Source organism: Liolophura sinensis, chromosome 1, assembly GCF_032854445.1.
Source record: "Liolophura sinensis isolate JHLJ2023 chromosome 1, CUHK_Ljap_v2, whole genome shotgun sequence".
Lineage (NCBI taxonomy): Eukaryota > Metazoa > Mollusca > Polyplacophora > Chitonida > Chitonidae > Liolophura > Liolophura sinensis.
In genome coordinates, this window is record NC_088295.1 from 37,122,028 (window position 1) to 37,142,908 (window position 20,881).

The following is a 20,881-nucleotide window of genomic DNA, read 5'->3' on the forward strand; positions in this document are numbered from 1 at the left end:
TGTGATGGCAAACTGTCTCAAAAAGAGGCATACTTGGAAACTGTTAAAACCATTACAGGTATATTATGGAACCAGCATAGAATGTAAGCCAACGAGCAAGTACACACAAGGACACAAGGTTGTGCAAGATAGCCTTGCAGCCAAAACAGCTCTAAGTGCATGTGAATAGGGATTAGATTTCCAAGTATTTGCAAATTGCAATGTCCCAATTAACTGCTTGCTATTTAAGAAACAATAATGTTTCAAGGTTTAATTTTCATTTCTAAAGAGTTATGTGGAACTCCAACTGCAATGCTATAAGAGCTCATTAATGAAGTTACATGTACCCGAATTGTATATATATCCGATTTTGATTTGATTGGTGTTTTACGCCGCAATCAAGAATATTTCACTTATATGACGACGGTCAGCATTATGGTGAGAAGAAACCAAGCAGAGCCCGTGGGAAACCACCAATCATCCTCAGGTTGCTCACAGACCTTCCAACATACTGCTGGAGAGCACTGCATTTTCATACACGTACTACTCACTGAACACTACATAAAAAACTCAGCCAGCATTGCAGTCAAGAGAACATCTCATGAACATCTCAAGATAAGTAGTCCTCAGCAGCTGAGTCTGTACAAGGAGGATCAAAGCTTAGAAGCTGTCAGGATGGAAACCACCAGCTGATACATGCCAAATACATGCACATGTACCTGACCAGTCAACATTCCACACCACCAAAGCCAAGCCCGAGCAAACATTATCACATCTTGATCAAATTTATGCATTTAAATCACTGAATAAGTAATTTCAGTTTGCAAAGCTGCATGTATGTGTACATGTATCTTCAAATTTGAAAAGTTCCATTATGACTTGGACATGTTTAACTTCTTTTCTTTTTTTCCCCCTAGAGTAAAAACAACAAAAACCTAGCTGCCCTTAAGCTTCACAGTACAGCTGTCATTATCCTTGCTGTCCATATGCCAGTAATCCAAACCTGGGGGGCTGCCCAGCTACATTTCACCCTCCTTATGTCCCTTTCAAATGCTCAGGATGGGGTTTGTTTACATGTCCCCTCTAAACTCTAGCCAGATAGACTTCTGTTTACATGTCCATCCCTGCTGCTTCTGACCCCTGCACCCTACAATCAGTCCCTTTTTCCTGTAGCCTGTTGAATGACTTGGGCTCATTATTTTGAGGTTAAGCCTGGACATTATCACAGTTCCCCCTGGGACATTCCCCAGACACCACATACAGACCACTGGGGGAGGGGGAGAGGGTCTTAAGCCAGCCACTGACCAGCCACATGAGCCAGTTCATCATTCAGCTAAAACATTGGAATTAACAGACAATTTATCAACAACATCCTTAACACATTAAACCCACACCACCCATTTGTCATTCCTAATTGGTCCTGTTTTCCAGGAATGGGCAGCTAACTAATTTCCCATTATGTTATCTGCAATGCATGCCCACTATGTTCTCTTCATTTATGTCATTATCAGCAATCTGAAACTTTGTTAACTTCTGTCACTGGTTTAAGTTTCACTTTCCGGACATCAATTTGATATCAAAGAAAACAATGAGTGACTGCATGCAGAGAGAAATTCCAGGTTGTTTCTTGGTCAAATTTTCTTAAAGTCCATTTTAAAATACTTCAGGAAGTTCCACAAAAAGTTCCAATATCTTCTACTGATCATTGTAAGTCATCTTTAATTACAATTACTTTATCATGCAGGACACAACAGAACAGTATGCCACTCCAGAGATTTTTAGACTAAAAATCCATTTTCAATTATCAACTCAAGCTTTCTATATTTATCAAGAATAGCTCAAATCATTGTTCTTCAGGAAAGATCAGACCCATACTTGTACTGTTGATAGTGTTAAAATGAATTTAAAGTTTGGAAAAGTCATACATTTAAGGAAGTTTATTACCGATTTTGAAAAGTAACACATGCACAGAGAAAGCTGATATTTTGTGAAAGGTAATTGCTTGGGTTATTCTAAAATAACAGCAAAACTTCTACTGGATTTGAACTGACTCATTTTTTTTACAAAAACCTTCCTGTATAGCCTCTTTCATTAATAATAGATCAGAAAGGACATTTTCTGAACCTTCAAATGGTCTCAACACTATTTGATGATAGCTCATACCAAAAACTGTTTGCTCAAACAGCTGAATTTAGACAACAATGCAGTACAGGTATGAATTTATTTATTTGATTGGTGTTATACTCTGTACTCAAGAATATTTCGCTTATGCAACAGCCCCCAGCATTATGGTGGGAGGAAATTGGGCAAAGCCTGGCGAAAACCCAAAACCTAGCAGCTGGCAGGCCTTCCACGTACAGCCGGAGTGGATGAAATGGGCTTGAACTCATAGTGACCGCATTGGTGAGAGGCTCCTTTGTCTTTATGTCACGCTGATGTACTAACCACCTTGGCCACAGAGGCCCCCTAGGTATACAATGAACCCATACTAATTTCAAACCCGAAAAAAATGATAACTGTGATGTCTATGTGAGAGCTTACAGTTGAAAAGAAGAAAAAATCAGCTGAAAAGTGACTGTTTGGGTTTCAATGCCACACTGGCAATCTTCCTCCCACACGGTGGCAACTAAACTATTGATGAGAAATAAAATGTCAGCTCCAAAAATACATACATGTATACCAAGAACTCCACCTAACCAATGACACTTTGCATTTCCTGTTCCAATTTTAGGGCTATTTAATACTATTCTAGTCGCTAACTGACTCAACTGTTTCCTATTGTAATAGTGCTAATGTTGATAACAAGAGGTCGTAGGAAGGGAAGCTGAGGGAAAAGGCGATGATTCACCTTTCCTGAGAGGAAACAAAATGGTCTAACTTGTCTCAGGACTCCCAGGATCTGAGAGGAAAAACCTGTCGGGTATGTTTTATGTCAGGTTACGTTACCAAACAAATATTTAATGTCAGTGACAGTTGACAGCTGTTAATCTTGGGCAGCACATGAAAGTGAAACAGCCACTGTTGGGGCCCCCACAGATGCTGATACACTGTCTCAGTACCCATACAGTTTAATTCTCATTACTCTATACCCATACTTTAATAATGCTCATCCTTATGTAAACACAGTTTAGTTCTCATTACTCTATACACATAATTTGACTCTCATTATTGATACACACAGTTTAATTCTCATTACTCGATATGCATACTTTAATAATGCTCATCATTATGTAAACACAGTTTAGTTCTCACTTCTCTATACACATAATTTGACTCTCATTATTGATACACACAGTTTAATTCTCATTATTTGATACGCATACTTTAATAATGCTCATCATCATGTAAACACAGTTTAGTTCTCACTACTGTATACACATAATTGGACTCTCATTACCGATACACACAGTTTAATTCTCCTAACCCTAAACACCCAGTTTAATTCTCTTCAACCTGTACACATGATTTAATTGTCTTAACTCCAGATACACAGTTTAATTCTCCTAACCCTGTATACACAGTTTAACTGTCTTCACCTTATGCACACAGTAATAACATTCCTATCTCTTTAGACATGATTTCATTCTTTTAACTCTCTACACAAAGCTTAATTCTTTTCACAATGTAAGCATGATTTAATTCTCTTACATTGTAACTCTGTACAAAAAGTTTAATTTCCTTCACTCTGTACACATCAGTTAGTTCCTTTAGGAGGGGTTGCAATGACAATTAGTCTCGTTTCATTTAAGTCAAATTCTATCTTCTCAAGACGATAACTTGGAAATTATTGCAACGAGTCAATAAAATAAAATAAAAAATCTCACACATCTCTCACAATCAGAACAAAAAAAGCACTATACCTATACTGATACACTGTAGATTTTGGCACTTTTCAACCTATATACTGTAGGTGAAAATTACAAATTAAGGAGCTCACCAAAACCTGAGGATTATATTGATTGCACTATTTCTGTGCTTGTATTAATTAAAGTTTTAATCATAATTTAAAATGATGTACGTGTTTATATATTTGAGCGTATCTTGCTACCAGAGTTACATGTATCTGTCTAATATATGTCTGTCATCATGCTTGGATTGGCGTACAGCACACCACAATTACAACCCGTCAGGATGAAAAATTTAAATGAAAACAAAAAAACCACCCTTAATTAGAAAAGCTTCATCTCATTAAAATATTACATAAATTATGTTTTTGAAACTGTTGGTATTTTGGTTACAAGATGTCAGATTTTCAGAAGACTTAGAGTTTTACACATGTGTTATTCAACATGGGATCATGATTTCCGCTAATTCTGGCTCTGAAATTCTTCCTGGCAGGAAGGCCATATGAAAGGAGATTTTTCCCCCTGACTCAGCACATGTGGTCTGGTGGAGTGGATTCCCCTACCTTACCATGTATCACAGTAGAACAAAGAGGACTTGTCCAACGCTGAGACACAGGCACAATTCGATCTCAAACCAAATACATGTGTCCCTCCTGGGAAATTCATACTGAACTTTACATGACCATATTTCTATATGAATATGTTTTGAGAGCAAATTTTCACTTGTTAACTTTTTGTTTAAAGAATGCTTGAGAACAAATTTGTCCAAGAATTTCAAGTCTCTTAAATTTTAGCAGCACAATGTCTGAAACTGCCACCCATGTGCCCTATACGTAAGAGTAAAATTTTATACTTCACTACACAACCAAACAGACAAAATCACACACAGACACTTTCTCAGTTATACTTTTTCGGTTTTTAAAAGTGTATTTGCCATGGAATCTAATGAGATCAGATGGGTTGGCCTGAATAAAATCACCAGAATGGAAATATGAACAAAAGGTTTTTCTTGACATATGTTTTTAGATGTATATAACACATTCTTTTGCAAAATCAGTTGAGGATGTGCCACTGGATATTGTATTTGACAAAAATTCCTTCCATGGCTAAGTTATTCTAACAGTTGTGTACTAGTGAACATCGGAATTTGTTTCTCTTTGGATGGTAGGATGCTATCCTATTGGAAAAATGCAAGTTTTAGCACCAAAGGAAATAGTTTATGATCTTTATAGTTGCCTAGAAAAATGCAAAAGTTCGTCAAATACACTATTCATGAAACATCACTCCGACAGAGTAGAACATTCCACAATCTGAACTTCATGAAAATACGGGTATTTTCAATGCAAACATAAATTCACGCCTTAACCTCTTGGAACAGAGACACAGTTATATAAGATAGTTCAACAGTTTGCACAATTTTTCCCTATAATATTGAAGCTGCATCTGTTAGTTAGTATGGAGGTCAAGTTTAGATCCATCAGTTATCAGGAAGTTACCAATCTATCCACATGTGTTTCTTATCTTCTGTCTAAGGCCTGAGATAGATCACAGAGATGCATAACAAGGCAGTCAGTGTCCTAAAATGTTCACTACCAACCTCTTATCTTAGAGAAAACCAGGAAAATAAGCACTTTTCAGACAAATTAATAAACTTTTCAAAAATATCAATGATTTTTCTTCACAGTCATGGGGACACACCCATTCAGACCTTTTCTTTTCAAATTCTTTTTCTGAAGTGCAAAAGACAACTGACTTACCTTAACTTCGATATTCCCAGTCTACTAGACTTGCTTCCCGACAGCCAAGAGCAAGCTATGCCACACAGTTCTTGGCTAACTTTTGAAGATGGAGCAGTTGGATGAGTCCATTGTGCACCATGGGTAGGCCACCTTTTCATTTTTGCTGACCTGGAGGCTGGAGCACAAGTGGCTTATTGGTCCTGAGTAAACTTGGTAAAGCCCACTTCAATCAGAGGTAAAAAGTGAAGATGTAGTCAAGCAGCACACATACCAGCATATACATATATATCTGCACTGGTTACATGTAATTAAGATGGACAGAAAGGAATATGTTGGCAGTTAGTTCACCAAGCCACTTGAACAAGAAAAGAAAGTGTACAAGAATAATTTGAAGGGCATACAAGTCAATGACATCATTTCAAGAACATAGGCCCCTGTGATTTATACATACATGTGTCATCAGAAATACACGTATAAAATAACATTAAAAAGACCAAAAAAGAAACTCCACTTCTTTACTAACACTAGGTCTTCTTTCAGAAAACATCATAAATCAATTTTTCATAACTTTTCTCGTTAATGACGTCACTATAACCTATAGACAACTTCTTTTACAAGAAATATGACCTACAAAATTTTGTGAAAGTGAACGTGCACTACACAGAATTAAAAACCGTGTAGACGACAGATTTATTTATTTTGGAATGACGAAAATGCATGACTGTATATATGTAGCTAATCTTACAATGTACCTAATGACTGATCGTGCCAGGTTATGGGAGGTATCTTAAAAAGTACTGGGTTGTGCATATGACATTTTACATGCAACCGTCTTACTCCTATTTATTTATTTCTTTATTTATTTGATTGTGTCGTATGTGGGAAGATTTTTCAGCAACCTGCAGATAGTCTGGTGTTTCCATCTGGCTCTGCCTGCTTTCTTCTCACCATAATGCTGCAGATGCCATGAAGTAAAATATTCTTGAATATGGTGTAAAACACGAATTAAATAAATAAATATACTTGATGGTGGTTTAAAGTTGGAGAAACCATAAAAATGACATGAAGTTCAGATGAAAGAGAGCGCAAAGTTAATCCTAAATGTGGCCTTTAATATTTTTTTTCCCGATTTTTCCTTAACGAGAAAAGACACTTGAAAATAATTTTTGCATGGTGGGTATTTGGGACAACCTTTTGGTATTCATAGTCTTTGTTTAATAACGTCAAAAATGAGGATAAAACACAGGTTTAATAAATATTTTTGCACTAGAATTTGTTCTGTTCAGCTAACAAATGTATTAAACATCAATATGGGTCATATTTATATTTTCAACAATATGTTCATAAATATTATCATAATTCAGATTAAATGCATATGTTTCGATATAAACAACAAATTTACATTCAAATAAATTTATTAGACAAGTATCACATCCTTATTTAGAAAATTATTATGCAACAATGATAAATACCAAAAGTTGGTTCCAAATACACACACCATACAAAAATATTTTCAACTACCCTTTTTCTTTAAAAAAAAAAAAAAAAAATCCCAAATAATATTAAAGATCATATTTGCCAATAAGTTTTGATTTTAACCACTCAACTGCTCTCTCCTCCTATGAATTGAAACCATGAAACTAAATCACAGTTTGAAGGCCTGAGATGCCCTATAGTGCTCCCTTTTTTTTTCCAGCTATAGTTCTAAAAAGACAGAGCGGTACATTAAAACACTTTTACCGACAGGCAAATTTCCAGAGTAATACATGCAGCACCTCTAATAAGAGCTGTAATAACATCTTAAACAAAAGACTGCCACAGTAATACATGTAGCACCTCTAATAAGAGTTGTAATATCATCTTAAACAAAAGACTGCCACAGTCATACATATGGCACCTCTAATAAGAGCCGTAATAACATCTTAAACAAAAGACTGCCACAGTACTACATGTAGCACCTCTAATAAGAGTCGTAATATCATCTTAAACAAAAGACTGCCACAGTACTACATATGGCACCTCTAATAAGAGCCGTAATATCATCTTAAACAAAAGACTGCTACAGTCATACATGACACCTCTAATAAGAGCCGTAATATCATCTTAAACAAAATACTAAACTTTTAGTTTCTTTTCAGTCACAAAAAGCTGAACAAAAAGTCAAATATCTGCCATACGATGCAATAATTACCGCCATAATATGTTTTTAAACAATATATGGCCTCAATATTTAGTTGGATCCACTTAACAGCTTGAGAGCAAGTACAACTTCTGCCACATGAGATAATAATTACTGCTCCAATAAGATGTCCTCAGACACACTGCATTAGTGATGTTGCAAAATGGCATAAATGGTTTGTACAGTCAAAATATGTACATGTATAGTTGTATGACTGTAAATACAGACAGCCCCATGTCCATATGGCTACCAGACCTACACCTAGATGTAACAGGGGAGTTCTCAAAGGGATTGATTTTCCTTTTTTTTTTGTGCCAGTGTTAACAGACCCAGCAAATCTCCACTGCAGAATTCCTCTCCATTTGTCCCCAAACAATTCATCCTGCAATAACAACTGTGGTTTATCTGTACACCACCTCAGCCTGCGGTCAGAATTCAACACACATACCTCACCCATAGCTTTAAACCTGGCCTACTTTAATACTGGCAAGAGCCTGGCTCCCAGTAAAGACTAATTTCCACAACTGCAAACCTAACTTTATCTTTGATGGGGTTGTTAGCTCAGTGTCCATCTGATGCAACAACTACATCTCCAAACTTCAGCTCATGACATGTAAAAGTGTTATTTAGCACAACAGGAGTCAAGACGCTATGTTATATATGGCATTCTGTTTTGTCTTGTAGAAACTGCTTTTCATTAAATATAACCTTCTAGTGAAAAGACAGAGTGGCCTGAAGTTAAGGTGGTGATTTAAGTACCATCCAATTAAACAAAAAATTAAAAAAAATAATAACATTTATTGAATTTTTTGGGAAATTTTGGATTGGTTTTTGTTTTGATTGAAAGATGAGCACAAGATATTCATGTATTAAATCTGAAGGTACTGATTCTAAATAAAAATAAGTACACATATGTTCAAGGACTGTGAGAAGGGAAGACAAAATAAAGGATACTATCAACCTAAGACACGCAGAGATTAATTTTCTTTTGAGCACTACTTTCTTCAAATCTCAGATATGTGCATTCCTGTGGTGCACGTACACAACTGGCAGGATAGATGCTGAATCAAGCCATGCAACCTTAAAAACTATATTTCTCCCAAAGTTTAATGTTTTGTTTGATTCTGGTTCATCCACCCTACAGAGGCAACTTTTTGGCGAAGTTCGAGTGATTCCTTATCGGAAAAACTTAAGTAAGGAATCACAAGTATCATTTTAAAACCTTAATGTACTACTGAAAAGTGCAAATACAGTATGTACAGAAGAGGTGAAAGTGCATATCAAACCACACCATGACTGCATGCCCTAATGCTCCCCAGTCAACAACCATATCACCCTGGGTGCTTTAATATACATGTATGAGGAGCCTTATCTCTGCTCCTTCCCACCCCTGCCCTCCTCCACAGCTGCTTGAAGTGGAAAGTGTTAGGGAAAGATTCAGTCCAAGCAAAGCACTTACATGTATGAAACTTCTTGCCTTGACAAGACACATACATGAATGCAAATCTTTACTTCAATACACTAATACTTAGAACTTTTTAAGTTGTGAAGTTTTTAATTTTTCTGTCATTAATATACACAAACCGCATCAATGATGGAACATCACCGTTGTTTTATTGTGCTCTACATGTCATATGCACAACCCATGTTCAATACAGGCAGTACTTTTTAAGATACCTTCTACAATATGTACCTCAACATTGCTTAAGCTGATCACATAGCCTACGCCTGCACCATGTGCACACTTCGCTAATCCTAGCACTATTACTACCATCCCATGTATATGGAAATGACAAATAGTTCAAACTTATCAAATTTATCAACATCAGAGATCAGAGAACTAAAATCCAACCATAGCTAACCATTTCTCTTAACTTCACATGAATATCTGATACTTTTCAGAAAATTCTGCCAGCATCAGGGTATGCATCAGCATATATTTGTAAAGTGCAAAGGCATTTCCGTTGTTGCGTCACGTGATGCTAAGATCAGACCACTTCAACATGTAATTCATATGACCTGCCAATAATGCCGCCAAGCATGTGTTTCTAACACAGCTTGTCACCTCTAGCCTCACACTACTGTAAGTCTGGATGGAGTGACCTCAGCTGATGACTCAAACCCTGCAGCAGGAAGGGTACAGGCAGGATGATTGGTCTGAGGGAAACCCTTTGACACCCTCAAGACTAAACAAGTAACAGTACACCCCCCCCCCCCCCCCCCACACACACACACACAGGGTCCAGGGGTACTACTACTGCTGGCAACCTTGGTGACATAAACGGGCCTTTCCACATACCAAAGAGAAAAAAGTTACATGTACTAATCACTCACATCAATATAACACAGCTGTTTAGTGAATGAAACGTATCTGCTAAGAAGTTTTGCATACATCAGGTGGGCTGGGAAACATGCTCTTAAATTCTTAGTTATTAAAACTGTTTAAAAGTTAAAAAAAAAACAGATATTTCAGTGACACACACATCATGTAATGGATATTACACACATCTCATGAAAATTTCAGAAACATGTTGGTGAAATAGTGCTACAAATCAGCTATATTTTTCACTACAGACAGATGACCAGACATATGAACACCACAAGCCAGATGCTTTAAGCTGCATTCTCTGACATTGTACATGTCAAGCATGCACTTTTTCACTTGTTGCTGTTTTACTACAATTTCACATTATGATGCTAAAATGAAGTGTCAAATATTAAAATATTACACTTAACACATTTTTAATAATTGCACCCTACATGTACATTTTTTTGTCCCACTTGATACGGTGAAGAAAGTTTGCAATATAAAGTAATAAATAGACCGTAAGCTTTCATGTTTTATTAAATGAAAATACATATACATCATATGTAAAACTGATTGCAATGGGAAACTTGTAAAACTCCTTCCCGTCTGTATCAAGACGGTCCAAAGCAACATAAGTCCATTATCTCTGTTCACAATTATTGGTGTATGAGTGCTCACAAAACATATATTAAGTACACATGCACTGCATCGTCAAATAAGCAAACGATGCGTACTATTGTAATTTGTCCCTTCTGTGTAGCTGATCATCAAGTCTCCCATTATCTATAACTACAAAGGAAGAATAAATATCTGTAAGTCTCTCTAATGCATCAATGTTATACATGTTTACTGTATATCCTTCAAACTTCACCTGTTCACAAGCTGGGATTAAGATAGATGGAGGGATATAAAACTCTGCTCCTAGAGCCCACATTGTTATACTCGGTATTGTTTTAGTTCTGGCTCTGGGGTCACAATGTCTGGTTAGAGAGCGGCAAGTCGGGACTTGACTACTTGACTGCTTCGGGAACTATGGACGGCTGGTGGAGAGAGCTGATGTCATCTCCAACAGACCTGTTGATTGTAGGTCAAAGTGCCTGGTAGCAAAAACGCTAAGTTATGTTCAAAACGCTTCTTCGTGTTCATGGATAAGTATGACTCTCTGATACCAACAGATAATTGTGTACAATTATACACATATTCTGTAAGACGGCTCGGACTGCTAGAGACCACACAATTCCTTAGTAACAGACGGCATGATTGAAGAAATAATCGTCCCCTATGGTTAATTTTGGGGGACTCTGTGGCTCAGTTGGTTAGCACGCTAGCGCAGCATAATGGCCCAGGCGTCTCTCACCAATGCGGTCGCTGTGAGTTCAAGTCCAGCTCATGCTGGCTTCCTCTCCGGCCAGAAGTGGGAAGGTCAGGCAGCAACCTGCGGACGGTCGTGGGTTTCCCTGCGCCTCTGCCCAGTTTCCACCCACCATAATGCTGGCCACCATCGCATAAGTCAAATATTCTTGAGTACAGTGTAAAACAGCAATCAAATAAACTAAATGGTTAGGTTTTTAGGAAAATTATATGGCTGTCAGGGATGGCGTATTCGTTGAACTTGTGTAATTCTCAGGTTTTCCACATAGTTTCTATAAAGTTTAGGTGATGTTTTTTGTTCAACCAGGGTTTACTAGTTGTAGGTATGTCTGATGTCCAGGAGTGGAATCATAGAAAGCACTGTGTTTAAAAGGGCAAATCAAAAACAAAGCATTCATGTCTTCTTTGCATGTCATGTCTTTTTTCCTTTTGACCTTTCAGACAAGGTATCTGTGACCATTGCTTCATGATTGCCCTTGTATTGTTAATCCGGCTTCTCACATTCCCCTTGTGACTTAGAAACACAGGTGTAAAAGCCATTCTCTGTGTGACACTTCCTACATGTCCTATACTGTTAACCCACTCTCCCTCTCCCATCTTTGGACTTAGAAATATAGGAGTGAAAGCCAACATCTTCAGACAATAAAAGACAAATGATATTTTGTTTAACTTTTATCCAAAAACTGTGTATACAGAATTTATTTTACAACTAATATACATGTACGAGTTTTATAAACCATCTTAATTTTCAATTTTATATTTGCCGGTCTCCAATATCATGATATAGGGACGACATCTGAGTTAAGTTCTATCTGGTCATTTTTTATAATGACAGTTTACAATAATAACAGAGGGCTAACATGTTAAATCAGCATTTAAGCTCAGATCTACTGCACACAAATTTTGATTTGCAATGAATATGGCTCATGAAGAAAAAAAAAAATCATATACATGGCAATTATAGTCTATATTATCAGATTTTAGTCACTTGGTGTTGTGATTGAATTTTGGACGAGTCATCTTGTATGCGTGGGTTGTTGAATGAATTGACCCGCTAGCACTGCAATTTTTCTGTGTAATTTCCATAGTGCTTTCTCCATTTGTGTTGAATGTAATGCTCCCAAACACACACAATGATATAGCAAAAGGACTTCAAGTGTTAAATGCCCAAACAAAACAAAATCTAAGTTTTCTTGCAAACTTTATGACACATGGGTGAAAATTAAAATCACAAAGAAAACTATGAAAATCCTACTTCTTAGCTGCTTTCAACAACAGAAAAAATTCAGCAAATTGCGTACTACAAATATATATTTACTGAAGGTACATTTTCTGAAACCATTCTGATGAAAAGTCAGCAGTGTTCAGGCTTGGGGTGGACTGATGTTTCTTTGAATAAAATGGAAAAATGACCCCTCAGCCCGAGCAAGTGGACAGTCATGAAGATGCCATATTGCTGATGCTCTCAACTGTACTACAAGAAATGAACAATTAATTTCACTGTTAATTTCCCATAGAGTTTAAGACAGTTAAATTTGTATGTAGGCAAACATTCTATACTAACTCAGTGACCATTTCTAGAATCTAACTTTTATACTATGGCGTATTTTGACACTTCTATGGTGTTGTCTTCTTCCTAGCTGTTGAGTTAATCTCATGAAGTCTTGGACAGCTACGTGATAAAGTGAAGCAAGTACATGATTCTTAAGCTTGACTCAACAAGAACAATAGAGCTTCACATCCCTCGGTCTATTGAAGTACAACATGTCAAGTACTACCACAACCTGCCTGTTTTGTATGTAAACATACAATTATCCTTTATAAACTAATACATAAAATGATACAAATCCATTTTCTGCATGCATATAAAGCTTTTCAAAAGATGTACATTTATATCACATTTAAAATTTGTAGTAGTATACATCCAAATTTTACACAATTTGCAGACTTTGTAATATCTTATATTACATAACATAGAGAACATATAACCTATACAATACATAGAACCTATAACATAAAGAACATGCATGATTACCAACTTGTAAATAAACCCAGAAGACCACTAATCAATAAATATAAATGCAACAGTTAAATTGTATGCACACAAGTGTATAAACCATACTGTACATACACATGCTGCCTTTAATGCTGAGTGAGGTGTTTTGTGAGGAATTTTTTTAAATATCCTAAATGCTGCAGACAGGAAGTGGATTAAAAACTGCAGTTTCTAAGCACCATTTTATTGTCTCTGATTGCCATAATGAGACACACTTGTTATTTCCTCTGCCTCACTATAGGTAACACACAAATGATGTCATATCCTGATTTCCCTTGTTTTAGTCCACAATACTGGAGGTTTGAGATTTCTCTATTACTCTAGATTAATTACATACATGTGGCTGGCAGCCAGACTTTAGTCAGCATGATGAAGGCAGGTCATGAATGTTATGAAAAGACAAGCAGATAGAAGGACCGACTTTCATGTTGTTGTTTTGGCATAGTTGACACCAATTTTCTTTCGTGTTTTACTGGTGAGCTAAAAAAATCCAATGACAGTAACATTGAAAATACACCATTTTATCTTGTCTGATCATAAAGTTATAGATGATTTTTTTCTGTTTTTAAAGGCTTTCCCATGAAATATATGTCTTTCACAGGAACAAATGCTAGGACAATCCACATTTACCACACATCAGATGTTTTTTTACCAACATTTTTGTACCATCCTCCAACACTGAAAAAAAGATTTATTCGTGAAATGAAAATTTAAAATGGTGTGGCCTGTACATCAGTGGTGTTATTCAGATGAGCTGAATTAGAGAACCCCCTTAGGTTTTCGCAGTTGCTTAATCGTTAATTAAAGTCATTTCTTGTAGTCTTAGAGTGCCAGGTCTTTTAAATTGCTGATGATATTTTTTTTCCATCTCTTCTTCAATATATACTAGTAAGTTCAAAATTAACAAGCACGATTCGCTTTATTTCAACAGGAATTTTCTTTCGTAAAATCTGTCAAGGATTACAGAGAGTAAATGTCTAAACATCACATAAAGTAACATTCTTTAAAAAGCGTGGTTTCGAATTTGCTAGCAAATGATCAAATCACTAAGAATACACTATGACATGTGTACAGCAACATAACCACAATGGACTACCCACAATGTAAAGCGAAACACTTCATGGACTGGTTAATTTTGGAGGAAAAAGTTATCTCCCCTTCCTTCTGTAAATACCAGAATAGCTCTAGTTCAGAGAATAGCTGGAAACCCACATACATGTATTCAAGTATAAGAAAATTGAATTTCCAAAAATTTTCAATCTCCAAAATTTAACTTCTTTGACATAAATATGTATAACTCTTGTCACATCATAGAGCACAGTGGTCCTGTTGTGTCCTGACACATATAAGAGAAGATACATGTTGAAACTGCCTGTAAATTTATCTACATGTATAAATGTAGCTGTACAATCAACTTAAAAAATGGGGATGTATTAATCATTTGAAAATATTTAATATGCATAGAAGTCAACAGGTTTCTGGGTAGGGAAAATATGACTATTTGATCTTTTCAAATGAATATGATTATTAAATATTAACTGCTAAAATATTTATTAATCATGACCAGGTTCTGCATGGAAGGATATTTCATGTAAAACATTTAAATATACAAAGCAGCTTGGTTTCTAAAGAATCAGGAGACATTCAGGGACTCCTAAAAGATGACATTTACAGCTCTAAAATTTATTTTCAAAGATATAAGACATTTTTTAAAATGTTCATTAGTGGAATAAAAAGCACAAAGGCACCCTGTAGAGACTGGCATCTAGAATCTTTCATATAGACATTACACATTATTATAGACATTATTGTCATTGTGATCATGTATTTGGTCAGTCTTATAATCTTCTCTTCCACCAACTGAAATATGGCAGGCATATCTGCACTTCAGGTTGGAAATTTTTTCGCTAGCTTGCAGAAATTTTACTCGCACTCTCTTTTCCTCCAACCATAAAACTGACTGCTGCATAAGGGGGAAAACTCTTCAGCATGGGTTGGACAAATATCAAATAAATAAATAAATGAAATAAAAAAATATGTAAAGTGGTAAGATCTCTGGGTTCAGTTAATTAAAATGATTTTCCTTGGTAAAAAAAACAACATATCTACATGTACATATTCAGCTACATGTATAACTGTGGTAACATGTTGATATACTTTCAACAGCTTTACATTAACTTAAATCACAAGACAGCACCTGGCTAAAACATATTTCAATCGAAAGCAGGATACTCAAGCTTTCTAAAAAGTATAATATTTTATTATTTTAATGAGATTTCACTGAATAACATGTAGAACAAAACGACAAGGCTGCACAAATGGCTGGTATGAGTCAAGCAGCCATCTTGAGAATTTTATCCAATCAAACACGTTGCTATAAGCGTAAGCAACAAACATCCTTTACCCATTCTCTCCATGAAATGACATATGATAACACAAAACTACAACATAAGACATAATTTTGGGATCATTTATGATTTAGTTGCGAGTAGCTGAATGGCCATTTCACAAAATGTTGTGGGGCAAGTCTGTATCATTTACGGACCACCACAGGCGTAAAATCAGTTGTTTACAAGCCGTCTAATATTCAACAATGGTATCAGAACTTAAATCAGACAGTAACAGACGTGTTATAAAGACGTGCTGAAGCTGTGCCAAGACGAAGTTTCACTAAGCTGTTATAGAGTTGAAAAACATCTAAAAAATATAAAGGCCGATTTAAGGTACTGGATGGTAGTCTTTCAGTAGACATATACATTAGTCAGGTGCTGTCTTTCACTTTAATTCTGATGTGATGAATATCATCTTAACTACTGTGCTCAGCTCCTATTTTCGACGACCTAGTGTTAACAGGGGCTATACTCAGTATACAAATTAGTTGTATCAATGGTGCAGGTCTCATTTTTTGAATTACATATTCCACCCCGCTATTAATTGTGGGCCGTGTGCAAATATACATATTAAATAGAGATGACCTTTTAAACAACATCGAGTGTGTCACGCAACTCACTCATTTGTATTAGCATTACAAATAGCTTTTTAAAGATAAAAATGACTAAAAGTACAAAACTACAGTGGAATATACTGCTGTTACAAAATGTCACTCTAAAAAAAAAAAAAAAATCATTCAAAAGTAAAGCAAAAGTTTAGGCGAGTGTAATAATGTTAAGAAAAAAAGACCAAACAAACACAAGTTAAAGAGAAAGAATGAACAGTTTTATGTATTGCATTGAGTAGACCATCTACACACAGTGTGGGAACACTTTGTCTTGTGAGCTTATGGCTTGACTGAGTCTCCAAAAGAAAATAACAATCTAACCAAGGATAAATGGAGAAAAAGTACATCATCTGAGGTACTATACATAATTCACCATGTAGTTCACAGTCAAATCAGATGCGTAGGAATGTCCCTTATAAATGACCATTGGTTAGGAATTGAAATATTCAAATATTGTTTGCAATTTACCTTGTGGATAAGCAGTGTAAAATTTTTTTAGAACTTTTCTGGAATACTAATTTATTAATTAACAGCTTTAGTGGCTGAATATATGTTCACTTTAGGGTACTTAAAATATCTTATATCGTAATTTTAAAACATTCATGAGCTTTTGGAGTTGGTGAGAATATACATGTATTAACAAGGGAAACTATTCAGCAAAATACCTGGGCAGTTGTTGAACACAAGCAAAGAGCAATCACAATCAAGGTGGCAAGTTTGAGCCAAGATGTCATCCAGAAACCAAATATTGTACAGATAAACGATATGGTGCAGACTGGCTGAATTTGATATCAACTAATTTCAATAGTTTCAGCCAAGATATCCAAGGATTCAAAGAAATCAAAATTTTTACAACCCAAAACTCAAAACTGAGTTTTTTCTGGTCCAGATCAAGTTTATTTATATTGTAAATGCCGTCTAAAACCTGATATTGAGTTTAATTCCACTTTAGCGACCAGTAATTTGTGAACACTAAACTTTAAGTTCATTTGAGGTTTTCCACTGTTCATGATTTTATTGTTGATATATACATATACTTTTACAAGTATATAATCCTGTTGCATGTTCAGTTGTTGGTTATACATTTAAGGAAAGACAGGCACAAACACACATAATATCACAATTAAACATGTGCCAAGTACAGAGATAAGGTTTATCCTGCTCAGGCTAAAGCACATAATGAAATAGTATACAAAATGAATAAAAAAAGAAACTACAACATAATAAACTTTACATGAAAAAAAATATGCAAACTGAAAGTAATGAACCTGTCTCTTCAGAAAAGTTTGGTGTAAGCACCCAAGGGAACCTTACCTCAGATCACTGAATAGCTTAGACCTAATTTATATTGCCTGTAAAACACTTATACTTCAGGAAGAGGGGAGCCAAGATCATGTTGAAGTTTATGGGTGAAATATCAGCCTTGTCCTTGTATATGAATTTCCCTGTTTTGATATGGAAAATGCACATGCCCTTTCAAGTGCCTCTACTTTCAAGCTTTCACATCGCAGTAATATATCAGTAAAAGGATACATTTTCTATCCAACAAAGTTTCCTTGGCATTATAGGGCTGGTGACTGTCACTGACAGCTCGGGAAATCATACCAATTACATGAGCCTTGGCAGGATTTTGACGAGAGAACAATTCTCCTTACACCTGACTTACATTTTTGTTTACTATGGGATGTCCCAAACAGTACATTTCTGGTGACAAAGCACGGGGCCTGCTCCCTATATCAAACCGATACATGTGCCGGCTTTGTATTTTTATACACCGTACTTTGCACTGTATACTGTTGTTTTTTTTTGATGCAAGGAATCTGTAAATATTAAATATGACATGACAACATTGCACGTGCTTAGCGGACAAGGCTCTGTGCTTCTACTGGGTTACGCAGGTCAACACAGAGATTTAATGAGGGGTCAGACAGGCCTGATTCTGCTGGACTGGCCATAAAGTTGCTGAATACAGATGGTTATGAGTTTAGTTTTGTGTTCAAATTAAGGATGCTTGCTTTCAAATCAGGACAGTGACAGACTTCTGATGCAGCCACTGAAGTCAACCGCTCAATTCTATGCGTATATTTTCGAATGCAATTCACTTTTTACCCCAAAATTTGAGTATTTGTACCAGAAAAACTCAGAATTGAGTCCTTTTAAGCCCAGTATTCAGTTTTTAACTGAATTTTACCATACAATACTGGCGTCTAAAATCGGCGCGTATAAATCCTTAACAAACAAGTTGACAGACAAACAGACAGACAGGTCAAAAACTAACTTGAAGAAAACATAAAATAGAAAACATTACCCGCAGATAACTGTTATCGTATGCTCATAAAGTATCACATTAGTCAAGGTAAAATATCTCAGTTCGCTTGAAGCCTGTCACTAGCTACAAATCACTAACGGCTGATCAATACTACAATTTCCCTTTCTTTCACATAACAGAACTACACTTGGGACAAGAAGTGAATATGCAATGTGGCCTGCCAATGCCTATGGCGTATGGTCAACTTTAGACGAGGTCAAAAACTGAAACATGCTGTTCAATTATTCATCCAATAAGGGTTATGAGTCTTCTGAGGACAATAAAGGGGAACAACTCCCAGTAAAAACCCAGAAGTAATACACTTAAAACCTTTCTGATGCTTGTCTCCCTTTACAACATACATGGTATGACGTGAGTAGCGTATATCCACCTCTTGAATGACTTTGAGCATGAGCAGCATGGACATGATGCTAGAACCTGAAATTTCTCACCATGTGTTTGTAATTAGTGTGGTTACTGATATGGTACATGTGAGGTACAACCACACCGTCAGTCAAATTGAATTCTGATTTGCCACTCCAATAATCTGTGTGCACAGCACACAAGGAATTACATACATCACACATAAATGCTGCATTCATTTTTCATAAAGGAAGTTTAATTAAGTAATACTCACTAAATTTAATAATCTGAAATGAAAAATGGTTACATTTCCTGGATGACAGTGACCAGATGTGATCTCAATAGGCCTGATCGGTGTCGATAGCGCAGTTGGTAAAGCGTCTGCTTTGGGAGCAGTAGATCCAGGGTCAATCCTGGGTTGAGTCACACCTAAGACTATAAAAGAGGAAGTTGTAACTTCCTCACTTGGCATTCAGCATGGAGGGGATAGAGCAACAATTCGTTGGCCCATTGACCTGGTTGCCTTCGGTAAGACGTCTCAGTGAAGCAGCACTAGATAAAAGAGTGGTGGAAATTCATCCTGCAACAAGGAGGCACATTACATGCACTCTAAAAATTCCTTTGTCGTCATATGACTGAAAAATTGTTAAATATGACATTAAATCCCAAACACTCACTCAATAGGCCTACATCCTTAACATGGCTTGAACAGTGCTTGTCTTTCCCACTGATGGTAATATGACACAGGGGTGCACATATGTACATACGAGAGCTTGATTAATTAACAACTACATCTAGACTACACCTGTACCTGAGCACACCTGCGATCATCCCTGTCACATAAGCAATATGAAACATTAATGGATAGCAAGAAAACGATAGTCCGCCAGTTATGATGGCACGTCATATGTACATGTGTATGCCAATGTGTATCTTGTCAAAATTCATCAACTCAGATCATATATAAAAGTCTATTAACCACATGTATCAGTGTACATGTTCAGTCCCAAAGCCGAGTCCCCAGGTGTTGCCGGCAGCCTTGATTGTAAGCAAGATCTAATATACTTTTACTCATGTTATACAACAGAAGAGACTCATGGAACCAAAAATCACATGAAATAGCGAGGTGTCATACCTTTAAATACAGGAACATGTGTCGAGGAAGCTGCAGACATGGACATATTACTTGGCCACATTATACATTTGGATCCTCAGACTTCCTATTTATACTGGAACGATATTGAACTGAAAGCAAATAAAAAAATTGTTTTACAACTGATAATCAAGTTTGATTAGGAAATTAAAAGCATTACTTAATCTGAAACTTTTTATGCTCTTCACCAAAAGATCTACACTGATATCACATGAGCTAAGATCCTGTCATTTTTACTTGCACACTTCCATATTTTAGCTTGCCTACATGCATCAAGTATGACACTTGATGACAAGTGTCTCCAAATCGATTAGGTGCCGAGTTGAATAGGGCCTATATATTAACTTACGTCTGAATTTAGTTTATTTATTCGATTGGTGTTTTACCTCGTACTGAAGAATATTTCACTTTATACACAACAGCGCTCAGTATTGCGCTGGGAGAGTGGGGGAAACCAACAATCTGCAGCTTGCTGGCAGACCTTCCCACATACAGCAGGAGAGAAAGCCATCATGGGCTGGACTCACAGCAACCACATTGGTGAGAAGCTCCTGGGTCATTGCTGCGTGCTGGCACCCGAAT

At 36.3% G+C, this 20,881-nt stretch overlaps 1 protein-coding gene across 1 annotated transcript in view; it reads right to left on the bottom strand.

The window, feature by feature from the left end:
• LOC135461651 (SPARC-like) overlaps nt 1-20,881 on the bottom strand; it is a 48,831-nt gene that overhangs the window by 22,054 nt on the left and 5,896 nt on the right. The window contains exons 2-3 of the mRNA XM_064738837.1: nt 20,282-20,391; nt 5,582-5,786 (exon numbers count right to left, since the gene is read on the bottom strand). The gene's annotated coding sequence lies outside the window, so the exon portion shown is untranslated. The remainder of the gene's footprint in view (nt 1-5,581; nt 5,787-20,281; nt 20,392-20,881) is intronic.